General features: G+C 35.7%; 1 pseudogene; it reads right to left on the reverse strand.

Annotated features, from left to right (window-relative positions):
* Positions 1 to 1,632: 1,632 nt before the first annotated feature.
* LOC116637309 lies at positions 1,633 to 3,665 on the reverse strand (annotated as a pseudogene).
* Between the last annotated feature and the right edge of the window lie 17,666 nt (positions 3,666 to 21,331).

Genomic DNA, 21,331 nt, shown 5'->3' on the forward strand with positions numbered 1-21,331 from the left:
AGCACTTGAAAAGCTCTTCAAATATTGAGGATTCTCTCATTGCCAGGGCATTCCAGAGTTTAACTACAAAATGATTATGAAATGCAGAATGTAATGAGAAAATCACTGCCAATAAAGAATGGCTCAGTGAAACTCTTTTTAAAGAATAAGAACAAATTAAAAATGTTTCCAGGAAATGTAATCTGAGAGAGTTTACCACAAACAGATCCACTTTAAATGATATTTATAAGGAGGTATTCTAGTAAGAAGAAAAATAATCCCAGAAGAAAGTCTGAAATGCAAAAAAGTATCATCAAAAAAATCACATTTTATAAAATACCTATAATTTTATAGGTGAATATAAACAAACACACACCATATAAAACGGTAAAAATAATGTACAAATCATTGGCTTAAAAAGAGAGAAAGTTTAAATATCAGAAAATATCATGTTAGTCAATAGGGGAGTAATCAGAGTTATGTTTTAATCACTTACAAACAGTAATAGACTGAATAATTTCTAAATAAGTGAAAAATTAAAAATGAATTTAACAAAAACATAAACAAACCAAACAAAGGCAAAAGGAGAGGAAGATGAATAGGGAGAAGCTGTAAATACTAGTACATAAATTAAATTGACAAAATCATAGTTTTAAAAAGTCATAATTATTTGGAAATTAAAGATACTTCTAAATAAGTCATGCATCAAAAAAATCATAACATTTTGAAAAGTTTCAGAGCTAAACAATTAGAAGCTATTCCATATTTATTTGGAAAGAAAGAAACAAATATAATACTTAGAAATATTTAGCATTGAATGGTTATAGCCAGAAAGAGGAGAAGCTAATATTTATTTAAGCCTAATAAAGAAAAACAATAGAAAAAAAGAAACTAACGAATGAGTACAAGACAGTATATTAATTCATTTGGTTATAAAAATATAATGAAGAGACCAACAAAGCCAACATGCTTTCCTTTTAAATAAGCCATAATAATCAGTAAATACCTAGCAAACTTTATCAAAATATGAGAAAAAGCACAAATAAAAAATATTAGTTGGGAGGAGGAATTTCTAGAATATGCAACTTTTAAAAACTTACCAAAGAGAAAATTTAAAACCTGAACTATTCTATAATTATTAAAAATGATTAACCAATAGTTTAAATTTTTTTCAGTTTTAACAGAAAAGATTGAGAATATATTTATAAATTCTGAAGGAAGAGATTACAGACATAACTCAGAGATATGTAGGTTCAGTTCCAGACCATTGCAATAAGGTGAATATCTCAATAAGCAAGTCAAAAGAATTTTTTGGTCTCCCAGTACATATCAAAGTTATACTTATACTGAATTATAAATTAGTAGCCTATTATTATCATTAGCCTATTAAGTGTGTAATTGCATTGTATCTAAAAAACTCAATGTACATACCTTAACCAAAAATACTTTATTGCTAAAGAAAAAGCCAACAGTCATCTGAGCTTTTATTTTTTTTTTAATTCTTTTAAGATTCTATTTATTTATCTGAGAGAGAGCACAAGTGGTGGGCAAGGGCAGAGGGAGAGGGAGAAGGAGACGCCCAGCTAACAGGGAGCCTGAGGCAGGGCTCGATCCCAGGACTTGGAGATCATGATCTAAGCCAAAGGCAGATGTTTAAGGGCCTGAGTCACCACCCAGGCACCCCTCATCTAAGCTTTTAGTAAGTTAAAACCTTTTTCTTGGTGGAGAGTCTTGCCTAGATGTTGACGGCTGCTGACTGATCAGGGTAGTAGTTGCTGAGTCTGGGGTGGCTGCAGCAATTTAAAAAAATAAGACAACAATGAAGTTGGCCTCATTGGATTGACTTCCTTTCACTAACAATTTCTCTGTAGGATGCTATCCTGTTTGATAGGATTTTACCCACAATAGAACTTCTTTCAAAATTGTAGTCAGTCATCTCAAACCCTGCTGTGACTCTGGCAACTAAGATTAGATAATATTCCAAATCCTTTGTTGTCATTTCAATAAGCTTCATGGCATCTTCTCCAGGAGTAGATTCCATTTCAAGAAACCAGTTTCTTTGCTCATCCATAAGAAGCAACTCTTGATCCATTAAAATTTCATCATAATATTGCAGCAATTCAATCACATCTTTAGCCTCCACTTCAAATTCTAGTTCTCTTGTTATTTCTACCACATCTGCAGTTGCTTCCTCCACTGAGGTCTTGAACCCCTCAACGTCATCCATGAAGGTTGAAATCAACTTCTTCCAAATTTCTAAGAATGTTGATATTTTGACCACTTCCCATGGATCATGAATGTCTTAATGACATCTAAAATGCTTGAATTCTTTCCAGAAGGTTTTCAATTTACTTTGCCCAGATCCATCACAGGTATTACTATGCATCTACAGTACAACTATGTATAAAACATAAATGTGTTGAAAGTCCAGAATGGTCCATGGGCTGCAGAATGAAGGTTGTGTTAATAAGCATGGAAGCAGAGGCGCCTGGGTGGCTCAGATGGTTAAGCGTCTGCCTTCGGCTCAGGTCATGATCTCAGGGTCCTGGGATCGAGCCCCACATCGGGCTCCCTGCTTGGCGGGGAGCCTGCTTCTCTCTCTCCCTCTACTGTTCCCCCTGCTTGTGCTCTCTCGCTCTGTCAAATAAAAAAAAAAAAAAAAAAAAAAAATCTTTAAAAATAAAAATAAGCATGGAAGCAACATTTACGTTGTTGTATATCTTCATCAGAGCTCTTGGGTGACCATGTGCATTGTCAATGAGCAATAATATTTTGAGAGGAATCTTTTTTGTTTGTTTGTTTTTTGAGCAGTAGGTCTTAACAATGGGCTTAAAATATTCAGTAAATCATGTTGTAAACAGAAGTGCTGTCATCCAGGCTTTGTTGTTCCATTTAGAAAGCACAGGAAGATTATATTTACCATAAGTCTTAAGACCCCTAGGATTTTCAAATGGTAAATGAGCATAGGCTTCAACTTAAAGTCACCAGCTGCATTGGCTCCTAACAAGAGAATCAACCTGTCCTATGAAGCCTTGAAGCCAGACACTGACATCTCCTCTCTAGCTAGGGAAGTCCTACACGATACCTTCTTGTAATAGAAGGGGTGTTTTTGGTTTCCATTGAGAGTCTGCTGTTCAGTTTAGCCACCTGTATCAGTGTTCTTAGCTAGATCTTCTGGATAACTTGCAGCTTCTCCGTCAGCACTTGCAGCTTCAGTTGCACATTAATGTTACGGAGATGACTCCTTTTCTTAAACCTCATGAACCAACCTCTAGTAGCTTCAAATTTTTCCTCTGCAGCTTCCACACCTGTTTCAGCCTTCATAGAATTGAAGAGACTTTGGGTCATGCCCAGTATTAGGTTTTGGCATAATGGAACATTGTGACTGGTTTGATCTTCTATCCAGACCACTAAAACTTTCTCCATATCAACAATAAGGCTGCTTTGCTTTCTTATTCCCATGTTGGCTGGAATAGCACTTTTTTATTTCCCTCAAGAAAATTTTTCTTTTATGTTCACAACTTGGCACTCTGGCCTAGCTTTTGGCCTATCTTGGCTTTCAACATGCCTTCCTCACTAAGTTTAATCATTTCTAGCTTTTTATTTAAAGTGAGGGACACGTGGCTTGTCCTTTTACTTGAACACTTAGCGGTCAATGCAGGGTTATTAATTGTACTAATTTTCATATTGTTGTGTCCTAGAGAATTGGGAGGCACAGGAGAAGGAGAGAGACTGGGAATGGCAGGTTGGTGGGATAGTCAGAACCTGCACAACATCAATTAAATTTGCTGTGTTATATGGGCACAGTTCATGGTGCACTCCCAAAACTTCAATGGCATCATCAAAGATTACTGATCAAAGATTACCATAACAAATATGAAAATAATGAAAAAGTTTGAAATAATACTGTGAGAATAACCAAATGCGACACAGAGAAATGAGGTGAACAAATGCTATTGGAACAGCTGCACCAATAGCCTCGTTCAACACAGGGTTGCTACAAACCTTCAATGTGTAAAAAATGCAATGTCTGCAAAGTGTAATAAAGCAAAACCATCAAACAGGATATGCTTATATATGATTTTCACAAAATTCCCTCTAAAAAGTTTTTCAAGTGACAATTTCCATAATGCTTATCAGTTATTATGAAACTAATTCCAAAATATGATAGGATAAAAAAGGAAGGAAAATTATAAGCCAGCCTCTCTTATAAATATGAATATAGAAATCTGTAATAAAATATTCAAAAACTGAATCCATCAGTGTGTATTAAAAAAATAATGATTCATAACCAAGAATGGGTATCCTCAGTAATGTAAGCAAGATTTTCAAACAGAATGTGATTTGGAAAATTCCTGTGTCCTGGAAAGTTTCAATCCTGCTGGAGGTGCTATTGAATGCTCGGGAAGTGGATGTCAGGGAGAGGAAAAACTGATGTTGTTCCCAGTCCCAGGGCATAGGCATTGGCACTGCTCAATGCAGACAGGACTGGGACTTGTAGCTATCTTAAAAGTCCATTTCCACAAGTTACAAGTGCCGAGAACATGGCCTTTGGTCATGTTTCTGTTAGGCCTTTCCCCTTATTGGGCTTCCTTTCCATAACTAATCACCAGCTTCCCAGTCCTGCAACAGATCCAAACCTTGGAAATCTTTTTCTTCAACTCATTGATATCAAATTATTATTTCTTCTGCTCATTGATCTCAAATTATTACTAGGGAAAGCCACCCTTTCCTCACTTTATTCTCCCCAATGTCTCCTCCTTTCTTCTGCCCCTTCATCAACCCCAACATTGCGGTTTTTATTTCCCATTCTCCTCAATGCCTCAAGACTTATATCATTAGCCATGATAAATTTAGGTTGAACTTTCCTCAAAAGCAAGAAGTTTAATTTTAATTTAAAAACCTTCCCAAAAGATGAAGAAAAAAAAGAATTATTGGAATGTCATTCTTTTAATATATAAAATCATGAAAAGGTGAGTTTCCATATTAAAAGGCTAAACCCTTTATCATGCCATGTAAACATAGTTTCATGAACATTAATTTCTTACAAAACATACAGTCTGAAACAACTTACTGCCATTTGAATAAAGCATCTTTTCTCTAAAACATGAGTCACATTATGTTTTATAAAATGTAAGGTTCTAATCTGTTAGTACCCAATAAACATTTTATGGTGACACTTATTTCCAGACAAATGAGTACACGACACAAAAACTAGCTCTTTTCTTCTTAGACAATTGTATAGAAACTACAAACACACTGGAAGTAAAGCAATTTTACAAGAGAATAGAGGAGTTCATAATCTCAATTGTCATAGAAAACCAAAGAGCAAGTGTTTATTTGATAAAGGCCATATATGAAAGACCCACAGCTAATATCATTCTCAATGGGGCAGGAATACGACAGGGATGACCACTTTCACCACTGTTGTTCAACATAGTACTGGGAGTCCTTGCCTCAGCAATCAAACAACAAAAAGAAATAAAAGACACCCAGGTCTGCAAGGAAGAAGTCAAACTTTCACTATTTGCAGATGACATGATACTCTCTGTAGAAAACCTGAAAGACTCCACCAAAAAACTGCTAGAACTGATACAAGAATTCAGCAAAGTTGCAGGATATAAAGTCAATGTACAGAAATCTGTTGCATTTCTATACCCCAATAATGAAGTAGCAGAAAGAGAAATCAAGAAATCAATCCCATTTACACTTGCACCAAAACCCATAATATACCTAGGAATAAACTTAACCGAAGAGGTAAAAGATCTGTACTCCGAAAACTATAGAACACTTATGAAAGAAATTGAAGAAGACACAAAGAAATGGAAAAACATTCCATGCTCATGCATTGGAAGAACAAATATTGTTAAAATATCTATTCTACCCAAAGTGATCTACACATTTAATGCCATCCCTATCAAAATACCAACAGCATTTTTCACAGAGCTAAAACAAACAATCCTAAAATTTGTATAGAACTATGAAAGACCCAGAATAGACACAGAGATCTTTAAAAAGAAAAGCAAAGCTGAAGGTGTCACAATTCTGGACTTCAAGCTATATTACAAAGCTGTCATCATCAAGACAGGATAGTACTGGCACAAAAACAGATAATAAACAGTTAATAAATGGGAAGAAGACATGAACAGACATTTTCCAAAGAAGATATCCAGATGACCAACAGACACATGAAAAGATGCTCAACATCACTCATCATCAAAACCACAGTGATATACACCTCACATCTGTCAAAATAGCTCAAATTAACAGCACAGGAAGCAACAGATGTTGGTGAGGATGCAGAGAAGGGGGAACCCTCTTACACTGTTGTTGGGAATGCAAACTGGTGCAGCAACTCTGGAAAACAGTAAGGAGGTTCCTCAAAAAGTTAAAAATAGAACTACCCTATAACCCAGCAAATGCACTACTAGGTATTCACCCAAAGGATACAAAATACAGATTCTGAGGAGTACATGCACCCTGATGTTTATAGCAGCATTATCAACAATAGCCAAAGTATGGAAAGAGCCCATATATGTATATATATATATATGTATTTCCAAAGTATGGAAAGAGCCCATATATATGTCTATATACCACCTATATATAGGAATGTTACTCAGCCATCAAAAGAATGAAATCTTGCCATTTGCAACCATGTTAATGGAACTAGAGTGTATTATGCTAAGCAAATAAGTCAGTCAGAAAAAGACAAATACTGTATGATTTCAGTCAAATGTGGAATTTAAGAAACAAAACAGATGAGCAGAGGGGAAGGGAAGGAAAAAAATAAAATAAGTTAAAAACAGAGAGAGAGGTAAAACATAAAAAAACTCTTAACTATAGAGAACAAACTGAGGGTTGCTGGAGGGAAGGGGGTGGAGGGAGGGGCTAAATGGGTGATTGGCATTAAGGAGGGCACTTTTGGGATGAGCACTGGGTGTTACATGTAAGTTATAAATCATTAAATTCTACTCTTGAAACTAATATTATATTACATTATATGTTAACTAACTTGAATTTATTTTTTTAAAGATTTTATTTATTTATTTATTTGTTTAGTTATTTGACAGAGAGGAAGAGAGAGAGCACAAGCATGGGGAGTGGCAGGCAGAGGGAGAGGGAGAAACAGGCTCTCCACTAAGCAGAGAGCCTCACGTGGGGCTTGATTCCAGGACCCTGAGATCATGACCCCAGCCAAAGGCAGATGCTCAACTGCTCAACGGACTGAGTCACCAAGGCGCCCCAACTAACTTAAATTTAAATGAAACCTCAAAGAAAAATAAATAAATAAAAAGAGTAAACCCTTAGGAAACAAAAAGAAATTAGCACATTTTACTTCCTTTTTCTATTTTCTAATTCCCCATTGTATTATTATACTCTAATATATTATTTTGGATTATTACTGTTAAATCTATATTTCTGCATTTTATATACACTGTTACATTACATTTGATAGTTTCAATAAATTTAACATTGACAGCATACAAAAAAAAAGTTTAGGGATATTTCATGCTATAATTTGACTGAATTATTTCATTAATATACTACTATACAATATGAAAATGAAATATTTCTAATTATCTATGCAAATAAGGTATTTGGACTGCCTAATATTTAATTTCCTCAATTCCAAATAACTTATTTATTAAGATCTAGATGCTAACTTTCTGAATATATATATGTACAACTACTTATGAAAGCTAAAAACTTGTTTTCAAGATAGTGTGCATTGAGTCTTTAGAGAATTACTCTTCTCTTATTTTGTCTATATACACATCAATATGTCCTTTATTAAAATAACTTCCCCACATAGTTCTTTATATCCAACTATGGATTTTTGGTTAGCCATAACTAACATGACTAAATGTATAGTGTTTGGATAATAGAAATCACATTTTTAAAATAGAGTCCCATTTTTAGAGGAATGTGCATATGTGTATATGTCTACCTATTGCTTCGATGAACTTCTTTATCTTGGGAACAAATAATAACGTATGCAGTGATGTTTTGCACATGATTTCTAAGGAATAAGAGAATAGCTTTTAAAATTCCCTGAATCTTTCCACTTAAGCATAACCCTTAATAAATAATTTAAAACGCCTTTTAGAAAATACTTACATAACCATTAGTTTAAAGTACATGTATTTGCTGGTATTTTAATTTTAATATATTAAAAATCATTTCCCCCAATAACAGAGCTATATCATTATCATTTTAATCATATTAAGTGAAAATATTTATTTAAATTTGTGTTAAAATGTAAGAATTAAGATATTTTCCAACCTGGAATAGATCCCTTAGAATTGTAAGAAAAAGAGTTAGACAGGTACAGATAAAAAGCAAAACTGCTAAAGGCGCTGTGCTTCAAGTAGACAGAGCAGCGAGAACTTGATGGCGGCTATCCATGAATTTTAAAGAAAGTGAACAAGAAAACCAGTGAACCTTTAACTGACATTTTTTAAAGTTCACTAGACTTGGGAGAGATTCTAGAGGATTTGAAAGCAGCAAACATGACTATGTTATTTCAAAAGGGTCAAGAGAGAAGCAAAAAAAAAAAAGTATTATGAGAGCAGTGAGTTGAGAAAAGTCTAACTAAAGCTTCATGTGGAGAGAATATTAGGAAAAATATATTTTATTTAAAATAATCAGCACAAATACACTCATTGGATAATGTGCTTAAGTAATATAAATAGCACACATAAGAAAATACATGTTTAAATCTGAAGTCAGTGTTGATATTGAAATAAGCCTTGAATAGTCACAAGCACAGAAGAAAAGGAAAGTAAAATGTTCGAGTATTTGAAATGTTTTTGAGGGGGTAAAGAAAAGGAAAAAAAAGGAACATGCTTTAAATTTAGAAAACAGTGATTTAGTATAGCACTTAATCTGGGGATAACTAAGTTATAAAGTGCAAAATCTTACTCAAATGGGTTAACATAAAGGACGATGTATATGAATGCATCAGAGGATCCCATGAGACCTAATTTTAAGAACATTTTCACACAAGCCATGCAAAATGACTGTCTGGGTCTATTTTCTCTATTAAATCAGCTTCTTTATTAAATTTTCCCTCTTCCTGCCTTTCCCTCTGTCAGCTCTTGCTCTTTAAGGTTTTTAGTTCGGTTCTCTTACAGAGCAAAGTGGGTTTGGTTATCACTAGTCGCATTCTGACCTTGACTCATCACGAACTTCTCTTAAATCCCCCAATGGCTGTCACTATCTAGCCACATGTTTCTCAATTTAAATTTGAGAGAGAATCAGTTGGCTTAGGTTAGGTAAATTGTCCATTCCTCAGTCAGTAAGCTATGCTCAAAAGACTCCAGATCACCTGGTCTACTGGCACCACACTTTAATCAGAGGCTACTGAGGTAGTTTCCAATAAAGGAGTGGTGTAGGTAGTTTCAGTTTTCTGGGTCATCAATTTAGAAGACCTTGTTCAAAGATTTTGGAGATTTTGTTCAACACAATATGGTGATTATAAGGATGTAAGTCCTATGTATTGCGTTAGAGAGCAAGAGTATGTCTATGTACTGTACTATATGTAACAAAATAATTGTTGCAGATATTACTGGTTCTTATTCTGGTTTTCATTTTTATCCAATAAAGAAGCGGTAGCCATTGACAAATCTATAGAAAGGTGATGACTAACAATGAGATTTGTATTTTAGATGTATTTCTCTATTATTGACATTAATACCTTTCTAAAATTAACATAATAGAAGAGGAAAACAGTATAGTTATAAGCTTTTCCATATTCTTTTTTTAAAGATTTTATTTATTTATTTGAGAGAAAGAGAGAGCACAAGCAGGGGGAGCAGCAGAGGGGGAAGGAGAAGTAGGCTCCCTGCTGAGCAGGGAGCCCGATGCGGGGTGCTTTTCCATATTCCAGTTGCAATATTACTGGGGCCTTAAGAAATAGGCAACCGGGCTAGCAAGGAGGCAATGGGCAAAAAAGCAGTTGTAGGCTCTATGGAGTTAATGGGACCCAGCAAATAATTAGATGTAGAAAGAAAAGAACAGGATTGTATTCATATTTCTAACATGGGTGACTTTGGCATGAAATTGCAAACCATTACCATCATGAACACTGAAGAAGTAGAACATTCAGTGTGTGACTGGCTGGTAGGGAGGTTGGGGGATGGCATTCATCAGAGTATTTCTTGAACAATTTCAAACAATTGAAATTATTGGAATATTATTGAGTAGGTTACAAAATCAATGAGGTCTACAAAACTAGGCTCGGAAAACTGACAGAGGTCTTGAATATCAGACAGTGAGAGTTCCTACAGCACTGTGCCATGGAGTGAGCTGCCTACTGCCTACCATCACAGCCTCCTGCACCATTCATAATTTCCAATTTTTGACTGAATTTCCCTACTACTCCCTATGGATCCAAGTCTCAGGTGAGAGCTAACTAACCAGCAAAACTACATCCCCTGTTGTAGTTTACTAGCCATGAAGAAGAGGTTTTTGTTTTCTTTCCTAGACGACAAAGTCCTGCCCTGCCATCCAGGAAAACAGGTAGGATATTCTGCTTAAAGAAAAAATGCTTTCTGATGTCAGTTGGCTGAAGATAAAATAATAAATAAAATGACAAATATCCTCAGTGGAGAGTCAGTGAGGTGAGAAGCCTCTGTGAGAGATTCTACCTATATAGCTGCCTGTGTGATTCTGGAACCTCAAATAGAGATTCGGCTTTTTTTTTTTTTTTTTTTTTTTTTTTTTTTTAACATATGGTTAATTGATAAAACTGTAGCAATAGCTTTGATCCTTCAGGAAGTAAATCTACATTAGGAAGAGGAAAGATTGCAGAATATTTAAACATAAGAAAAGACACGGTAGCCCATAAAGCAGATTGTGAATAGTCAGCAAAGCAGGAAAAGAACTTGGAATGAGTAGCACTCACAAAATTTCAAAAAGAAATGAATTCAAGAGGAGAGATTAGCCAACCATGTTGAAAGCTACTTCAGTGGAGTAACACATCAACTAGCAACTAGAGTTAATATTAGGAGGTCCTTGATGACTATTAATCCTATGAAAGCTCGGAATAGGAGCCGGTAATTATTGGATTGAAAGAGTAGCAGAAAATGGTGAATCAAAGGCAGTCAGCATGGAAAATATGTTTAATTTTTTTTTTTTTTCACTGTTAGAAAAAGAGAGAAGAGTGGTAGATAGGTTTTGTTGTGTTCTTACTCCTTTGAATGTTTATCTGAGAGTAACAACGTAATGAAGGGCTGATAGGAAGGAGCTTGCAGGTCTGGGGGTTGAAGTCGTGGATGAGAGGTAATTTTGGGAGAACTTCAGAACTGACACTTTATAACGAAAGATTGTAATTGCTAAAATCATTTCTCTTTTGGTTTCTGTCCTCAACTTCAAATATTTAGACCAATACAAGGAAGAAGAGGAGAAGGAAGAAGAAAGAGAGAAAGGTAGGGAAAGTACAATATGATGAAGATGCAAAAAACATAAGAAAAAAAGAAGAAAATTTTTAAAAAATAAATCTCTGCAGAGAAGCACAGACAGAAGGCAGAGGCATTCTGCATAGCTATCTACTTCATTTATTTTTTTTTTTCTGAAAGAGACAAGTACTTTTTTTCAATACAGGCTAAATATTTTGTAATAATGCCTTTAGATAAGGAATCCACTGATGTCTTCTCAGGCAGAAATTTCTATATAAAGCATAGGTAATTAGGGCCTCACGTTATGTATAAGCATCTAATGGCCCAATTAGTCCTTCAGGGAAGCTAGGTTTATTGTTCCATTGTTTCCTCTGCAGTGTTTCCAATTTTAATGTAGTCTCCCTATTTAGAAAACTTGCTTTGTACTTCGACTCCACTTGAAAATTAAGGAACTTTTGGCTTTCTACATAAAAAACGGTATCTATTTCTCTCTTTCTCGGCTTCTCTCTCTCTCTTTCTCTCTCTCTCCTCATACACTCAAACAAGGTCAGTATAGTTGACCTCTGACAAAGACCCTCTCTTTAAACTTTAGTCAGATTCCTCTGAACTCTGTTCTCAGCTAGGCCGTTCCTTGACAGGCCACACAGAAATGGCACAGTCTAGTTTTAGTAAGAATACTGCTGTCAGCTTAGAGCAAATCTCCCACCCTTGATATCTGGTGACTCTAGATATCTAATCAAATTCTGCATTTTCCTCCATCCACCCAGGTGATGTCTCATCCCCCTGGCCCACCTTCAACAAGAATTTTGTTTGGTCAGTCTAGCAAGAATTCCTTCTACCCTTGGTGTCTCCTCTTAGCAATTTCCCATTCACCAACAGCCCAACCCTGTTCCTTGGCTATAAATTCCCACTTTCCCTTGTCACTCAGAATGGAGCCCAGTTCTATAACAAGGTCTCTTCCCCTATTGCAATAGTTCCTGAATAAATCTGTTTTTATCTCTTTAACTACTGTCTAGCCCTGGTTTTCTTTAACACCGCTTTCCATTCTAAAATAAAGCTCATTCATATCCTAAATAAATGCTTGTATATGCTTGTTGTCTTACCAATAAAGTAATTTAAAAATTTCCAACTTTCGGGGCGCCTGGGTGGCTCAGTTGGTTAGGCGACTGCCTTCGGCTCAGGTCATGATCCTGGAGTCCCGGGATCGAGTCCCACATTGGGCTCCCTGCTCGGCAGGGAGTCTGCTTCTCCCTCTGACCCTCCCCCCTCTCATGCTCTCTCTCTCTATCTCATTCTCTCTCTCAAATAAATAAATAAAAAATCATAAAAAATAAAATATAAAAATTTCCAACTTTCACTTAATAATAATTGTATTACTTAGTAACTTTTATTCAGACATGCTATAAATTTGCTTCCAAAATATATACCCTTTTCCCTGAACTTTTTTTTTTTTTTTTTTTTTTTTTTTTTTTTAATTTTTTTTTTTTTTTTTTTTGGGGGGAGAATGGGAGAGACAGCACATGAGAGGGGGGAGGGTCAGAGGGAGAAGCAGACTCCCTGCCGAGCAGGGAGCCCGATGTGGGACTCGATCCAGGGACTCCAGGATCATGACCTGAGCCGAAGGCAGTCGCTTAACCAACTGAGCCACCCAGGCGCCCCTTCCCTGAACTTTTTATTTGCAATGACCCCTTGCCCCTTTAATGGATATTATATGATTGATTTTGACCTTAGATACTCTTAGCTTTGGTAAGATATGAAAATAAAAATATTCTTGCTTATATTTCATAAAAATATAGTCATTTGGGGCCATCCTTTATTATCAGATTGAAAAGTCTGTTTTATAATATGTGCATTTTTTATTAATATAGGAGATAATACAGAGTGGTCTTAGAATGCTTTTATTAAATTGTCATGATAATTATAGGGGTATTATTCTCCTCCCATTCATTTTATGCATTATCATCATTCTTCTTTACATTCCATAGTTTGAAAAGCTCTGCAATATATTCATATTTATTTGAACTAAAATGCAAAAGAATGCACGAGCATTTTTACTGTGGAGGGTGCTTTATTACCAAGTGCTATCCAAACATCTAACGTGATAACAAAAATCGTAAATGAACTACAGTACTTACTCTCATTGTCAGATCTTCCCTTTTCCATGCAATTTCATACAAATTAAATAAATTACAATGGATCTGTTATTTATCTTGGTAAGTTACTTTATAACAACTATGTTGCCATTTGATGCAAAGAATCCATGTATTCTTTGAACTATTTTACTTGTTTTGTATTCTAGAAAAATATCCAGATTGATCTTTCTTCTCTTCCTGATGATTCTTTGCATGTTTCTTGTGGCAGTCTCTTTCCACGAGTCAAAGGTGTCGTATTTTATTTCTGTTTAGACCAATACTCCTGCCCTCTTTAAGATCGGGTTCATTTCATTCAAATGACTACTGGAGTTAAAAGGGAATTGCCAATTTAGTAATCTCCTGCTCTGCCCACTCCCTGCCAGTTTCCCCCAGGTCAGCCTTTGATTGGATGAGAAATTTATGCATTTTTGCAGAAGTCTAATCAGAATGCATGCAGAAAAACTCCACTGCACAATGGAGATGGCTGCAAAAGCCCCAGAGTTTATGTAAATAAGGGGGTGTTCAAGGCAGCCAATCTAGGACTCAAAAAGCTTGATTTGAGTGTGCCCAAGAATAGCTATAGAAAAGCATCCCTAGTTTGCATTTTAGCGGATGAGTTCTCCTTGCCGATTTTTGCATCAAAGTTAGTTCAACTCTTTAAAGGAAAACAAAAGCATTACAGAATGCACTTTTGTTTTTTTCAAAGCACAACCAAGGACTACCAGCTAATTAAATTAATTCACATTTTTAAAAAGCCTTATCATTACATATAGAAAATAAGTGTAAGTGCATTCTTTGTCAAGCGGCAATTCAGTCATCATTGAAGTCACTCAAAAGAATTCACCTTTTATCCACTCCTTCCTTTGACATACATTAGCCAGTCAATTGTATTAGATGTTAATATACACAATCTCACTCCTGTTTATTTTGTAATATTTCTATATAAAATATTAGGTGAAGTAAGAAGAGTGGTTTTCTCAGTTCTTATTTTGTATCAACCAAAACCAAATTAAAATGCATGTATTTCGAAGGGAGTTTTTGAATATTGTCTCAAAACTGCCATATCATTCTAAATTATTTGGTACTTTGGATATGCTCAGTATTAATTTTGTTATAGCATAAACAAATTTGTGTGTCAGTGCTCTCCAAAATCTTTTTTCCCTCTCAAGGATTGGTCATGTCTGAGGATATGTGTGTCATCTCAATCGCTGCTGTGGGGAAAGATCATCATGTAGAGGTGGGATGTCTCCTTTTCCTTCCATGCCAATAATGGTAAACAGCCTGTGGTAGGTTGACAAATGCCACACATACCCCAAAGCTATGTCTAAGCCCTAATCCCTGGAATGTGTAAATGTGACTTCACTTGGAAAAAAAGATCTTTGCACATATGATTAAGTTAAGGATTGTGAGATGAGAAAACCATCCTAGATTATCAGGGTAGTCCATGACTGTGATCACAAGTGTCCTTATAAGAGAGAGCCAGAGGGAAATTAGACATACACACAGAGAAAAAGGTGACGTGAACACAAAGGCGTGACTGGAGTGATGAGGCCACCAACCAAGGGACGCCAAGGGGATGTCGGCAGCCATCAGAAGCTAGAAGAGGCAGGGTATGGATTCTCTCCCAGAACCTCCAGAGATAGCACCGCCCTTTGACATCTTGATTTTGGAAGCCCAGCCTCTGGCACGATGAAGGAATCAATTCTGTTGTTTTAAGCCACCAAGGTTTTGGTCATTTGTTACAGCAACACCAGGAAACACAGTCTCATCCCTGGACTGTTTTCCTTTGGCAAAGGCCAGGACATCTCTCTTCGCTTCTTACACATTCTTCTGAGTGTGTTCAGATCGGTAAGGTTCAGATGTGTTGACAAGTTAAAATTCTTCCAATTTCCTCTTTATTTTCCCTACCTTGAAGGAGTCTAAGACTAAACCTGAGATTTGAGTTTTCCTGAGTAGGAAGCAAAGTGTCCAAAATAAAGTTCTTGGTCTGAAGTTATTCAGAGCAATTTTTAGAAAACAGGATTCTACATATCAGACTATTCAGTTACCATATTGAACTGAATTGGAGTTTGGGACAAAAAAGCAACTAATGATAGGGGCACCTGGGTGGCTCAGTCGTTAAGCGTCTGCCTTCGGCTCAGGTCATGATCCCAGGGTCCTGGGATCGAGCCCCGCATCGGGCTCCCTGCTCCGCGGGAAGCCTGCTTCTCCCTCTCCCACTCCCCCTGCTTGTGTTCCCTCTCTCGCCGTGTCTCTCTCTGTCAAATAAATAAATAAAATATTAAAAAAAAAAAAAAAAGCAACTAATGATATATGTATCATGGCATTTACTATCTCTTTTTTTTTAAGATTTTATTTATTTATTTGACAGAGAGAGACACAGTGAGAGGGGAACACAAGCAGGGGGAGTGGGAGAGGGAGAAGCAGGCTCCCCACAGAGCAGGGAGCCCGATGTGGGGCTCGATCCCAGGACCCTGGGATCATGACCTGAGCCGAAGGCAGATGCTTAACGACTGAGCCACCCAGGCGCCCCGGCATTTACTATCTTTATTCTGTATATATTTCCTACAATATCTTATAGATGATATTATCATTATCTATAATATTATAATATATGATATATATTATATTTATTATATTATATTATATTATATTATATTATATTATTAATTATTATAATTCTTATAGACATTATTACTCTAGACAGGTAAAGCCAGTTTTTTTCAAAATTCTACTAGTAATCTAGCTTGTCAGTTTAAGCTAGGAAGAAAAAAGAACCCCGACAAAAAGCCCATTTCAAAAGAGACTCTCAGGTATGTGATAAAGCATTATTTTATGTGCCACCAACATTGTGTACTATAAAGGTAAAGCAATCTCTTAAAGAACTGGTACCCAGAGCAAAAACAGAAAAGAGAGAGAGAGATCTTAGACCTACAGCAAGTCAGCGTATTGATATATCTAAGGGCCCTGAAGTAGTTAGTACTTGATTCAAGGCAGAAGTGGAGTTTCTCCACTCTTCACCTTCAAGTGAAGACGAATGGGCTTTCATAATGGACCTTGCTCTGACAATGGGAATAAATGACTGTGATATCTGAACACTCTCAAGGAGACCCAGAGATTCAATATGCAAAGTCTTTCTTTTATCATTGAAAGTACAGCCTTGGATTATTACTGACAGCCAAGATGCAGTTAAAGTAAAGGTCATGCAGACTATTGACAATAATAAATTTTAAGATTTGGTATCTTTTTTCTCAGGCCTTCTTTGAGTCATTTATCAAAAAAAAAAAAAAAAAAAGAAAGAAAGAAAAGGAAAAAAAAAAGAAGTAAGTACTTTGCCTTAGTGCAGTTTAAAACAACATATGCATTTTTCAGATTATTTATGAATTCCAAAAAAACTGTAGTTTTTAAAATTGTGTTAATAAAACTATTCTCTAAATTACTAAGAATATCAAATCCTGTAGGGGCATCTGGGTGGCTCAGTCGGTTCAGCCTCTGACTATTGGTTTCCACTCAGGTCATGATCTCATGGATCTTGAGATCGAGCCACGAGTGGGGCTCTGTGCTGAGTGCAGAGTCTGCTTGAGATTCTCTCCCTCTGCCCCTCCCCCATACTCGTGCTCATGCACTCTGTCTCTCTAAAAAATAAATAAATAAATCTTTAAAAAAGAATAGCAAATCCTATGAAGACTGGTAGCATAATGTAACTGAGGTGATTATAGCCCCATATTTTGATCAAGTTTCACAATATATAATAGAAATTTTTTACTATATATATACCTGAGATTAATAGAGCCTCAATTTTTAAACTAATTGCTTATTTTAATTATTTATTAATAGCTGTTGCCTCAAAAACAAGGACAAAAATAAAACCTTTTATACACACTATTAATCTGTGGTTGAGGTATTCATAGTTGAACTGTATGGAGAAGTCGAAAATGATTTATTTATTTTCTTCTTTATAAAAATTTGTCTTCTTGTAGTAACATATTTCTATCGACAAAATTATATCTAAAATTACAATTCAAGATAAACTTTATTTTAGAACTTTATTTTTATGGATTTCAACTTTCTTCCTCATTTAGATTGCTCTTAACTTTTCACTTTCAATTTACCAGTTCCCTATATTCTCCATTGATACAATGTATATATTTTCTGATTTGCTGCAATATAGGAAAAGTCCATTTAGTTTAAGGCTTATTTATTTATTTGAAAGAATATCTTGGAGAAACTAAAACTTTCTGAATATAAAAGTAATAAATACAACAAATGACAATACTTTATTAAAACTTTCTGAATATGCATTCAGAGTGTAGCATTTGGAAATACTTGATTCAAATTATAAAATCCCCCCAGACAAAAAATTTGACCATTTCTTTATAACATAATGGGATCAACATAAGGGATGACAGAGGAAATCATAGACATCACAAAAATTAGAGATAAAATTTTATTACCAACCAATATCTAAAAACATAATTTAAAAAATGGATACCATCAACTCAACCCAGGGCTCTTCTGTTTGCACTAGTTCTTCTAATGCACAATTATTGGCACACACACAGGAATAATTGTCAGAACTACTGTTTATCTGTGGGCTCCGAACTGTGACCATGAGAACTGCATAGCAGGATAAGGAGCTGGAGAGCCTCAGCCATCTCATTATTTACTATTCCATATTTCTTCAGCCCAACCACAATTGAAGAACATAAAGGAAAACTTTCCAGGAAGAGGTCCACTCTTACCAGGGACACAAATTAGCAAGAATAATCTCTGCTCCTAACTCTGGCAGAAGCCTTTAAGAGGAGGAGGAGTAGATCCAAATGCATCTTTACTGTATAAATTACAAGTAGACAGAACAGCTGGGTAATGTTTTCTGGAACTGTAGCTCTTCAGAGTTCAGGCTGTAAGTGTGATAGGCCACGTGAACTTGAAATGTACATTTTAACAATCCGGTGCCATATAGATTTAGACAGTGACAGAAAACAGTTTAATATCTCACTGTAACTTAACAGACATATATTAATCACCTACAGAGTGGCTGCACAGTGTCATTTACTTGGGTGACATAAAATGTGGAAGGAATAGTCTGCCCTGTAATAATTGCAAAAAGAAACATACTTAGACATCTTTAGCTTTATAGTACGCCTATATTATGAATATATGAATTTTATATAATTTCTTTATAAAAGTATATTATGGCAATGGAAGTTTGAAAATGTTCTGTATTAATAATTATGGCTAATATTAAAAGGCAAAAGATTGCACTGATACAAAATCTTCCTCCTGAAAGCTATGTAATAGATCCTGGTCCCTGGTGTAGTTCCAAACTATTGATTGCTTGGCTATAATTTAGTGACTCCATAAAAAAAAAGTCCACAAATATAGAAAAAAAGTAATGTAGACAATAAAAAGGTATTTTCTTTTTCTTTTTTTTTTTAATTTTATTTATTTATTTGACAGAGAGAGACACAGCGAGAGAGGGAACACAACAAGCAGGGGGAGTGGGAGAGGGAGAAGCAGGCTTCCCACCGAGCAGGGAGCCCGATGTGGGGCTCGATCCCAGGACCCTGGGATCATGACCTGAGCCGAAGGCAGACGCTTAACGGCTGAGCCACCCAGGCGCCCCAAAGGTATTTTCTTAATAATAATAATATTAATAATAAACCTGTATTGAGCACTTCTCATATACCAGGCAGTGTCTCAGCATCTCAGCTCTTTACATGCATTAAAATATTTAAACATTTCAACATCCTAAGCATTCCATGATTATTAATTTCAAATTTAAATAAGAAAAAAATAGAGGCACACAGGTCAACCTAGCCAAATTTACAGAGATGTGAGGGACAGAGCTAAGATTCATAGCATGACAACTTGAATGCTGGGCTATGGTACTTTGATTTACGTGGACATTTGTTGAAATGTCTTTGAGTTTAGAAACTTAACTCTTGAATACGATGTTGCTTCATCAATTAAGGCATGGCATTTTAGTTGAAAAATTGACATTTCCAAATGACTGATGACTAGAATGTTGATAATGCGGTTGAATGCGTGCAGCATCAAAACTGAAACAGTGTTCAGAGCCAAATTTGAAAGTGGCTTTTGCCTTTCAACTTAACTCTGTAATTTTGGTGTAGTCAGCCCCTGTGAGCATCTGTTTCCTCATTTCTGCAATGAGGAGGTAAATACGTCTGCACATCCTCGTTATGAGGATTGAACTAGAGGTGGTTCCTGGTAACAAACTTTTCTGTAAACATAGTAGTTATTTTTATTAATATTAAAATTTGCAGATTAAAGTTAAAATAATTTCTTATTTATCGCACTCTGTGAACATCTTTTCGAAATTACAACTCATGGGGTTATAAACCTCGACACTTTAGCATTATAACTCGTATTTCCTTTTACTATAAAACGTCCTTGTATTGTTATACTTTCCACTAAAGGAGCATTTCCCTATTTAAGAGCTGAAGCTATCTTTAGGTTATGTATGTCACATAAGCAAGACTCATATTTTTTTGGTTATCAAACCTAAAGGTGTCAAGTTCTAATGCATTGATCGGATCCTCTCTTTCCTGATGACAATACTACTAGAACAATTAACAAGGTGGAAGAATACACACACACACACATACACACACACACATCTATCTTAGTTTATAATAGTCTGACACACCAAAATGTTCTACTTCCAGATTTCTAGTTTTAAAAATAAATGTTAATACAGTTATTCCTTTTACATGCCCTTGTCAAGTGGTCAGAAAAATTCTATTTGATTTATTCAATAATCACGTACTGAATACTGAGAATGTGATAGACTTTGGTTCTTCTCCATAAAGTGTCCGCCCTTTACCATTATTTGAGAGATGAGCAATTTTACGTGCTCCCTCTGTGCTGAGCCCATTGGGGGGATAACTGTGGAGAGTGCCTGCATGTCCGGTAAGAACCGTTTCTTTGTTATGGTCTGTGGGTCTTCTGGACACAAGCCCCACTGGCTTCCAAAGGTAGGTGTTTTGGAAGCCAATCCCTCCATTGGGAGTCTTAAAAGTTGGGGTGCTAGATGTCTCCTCAGTGAGAAGCTCAGAGTTAAGTGCTCCCACTCTCAATTATATGGCACTGTGTTTGGGGTGGGACTTAGCCTTTTCTAACCATTTTGATGTGGGTATCTTTTAATTTTTCTAATGTGTAGGAGTCACTCAACTAGTTTCTGGATCTCTTGGAGAGGAAATTGATCCACATATAGCCATACATCTGGTGCATTTGTGGGAGGAGGGGACTCAGGAGCCTCCTATGGCACCATCTTCGTCAACTCCCCCCAAGATCATACATTGGAATAACTAAAACAGAAATATTCTCTTCTAATCACCAGGTATAGTTGGATTTTTATATAATGTGCAGTACATAGAGAATTTGTATATTCAATTATTTTTTTTACAATTACTTTACATTATTTTTGGAAAAGTGAAGCTGATATTGAAATTTTAGGAACTTCTTCTAGTGTTATTTACAAAATGACTACTACAATAAATGTTTTTCCTTCAAAGTGGTAGATGAAAAGTGCTATAACAAAACAGTTGGCAGCAGATAATATCTGCCATGTATAGTTGTCACTTCATACTTTTTAATCCACTGACTGCATATTTACTAAGAGTTTTAAATGTGAGGAAAAATAATTTTCAAGTTCCTTGGAAATGCAGAAGGCAATCATGTTGCTCTATGCTCAGCTGTGTTTCTGGAGACCAAAGAAAAAGAAAGAAAGAAGAAAGAAAGAAGAAGAAAAGAAAGAAAGAAAGAAAGAAAGAAAGAAAGAAAGAAAGAAAGAAA

The sequence above is a fragment of the Phoca vitulina genome, unplaced genomic scaffold (assembly GCF_004348235.1).
Source record: "Phoca vitulina isolate PV1807 unplaced genomic scaffold, GSC_HSeal_1.0 scaffold14, whole genome shotgun sequence".
NCBI lineage: Eukaryota > Metazoa > Chordata > Mammalia > Carnivora > Phocidae > Phoca > Phoca vitulina.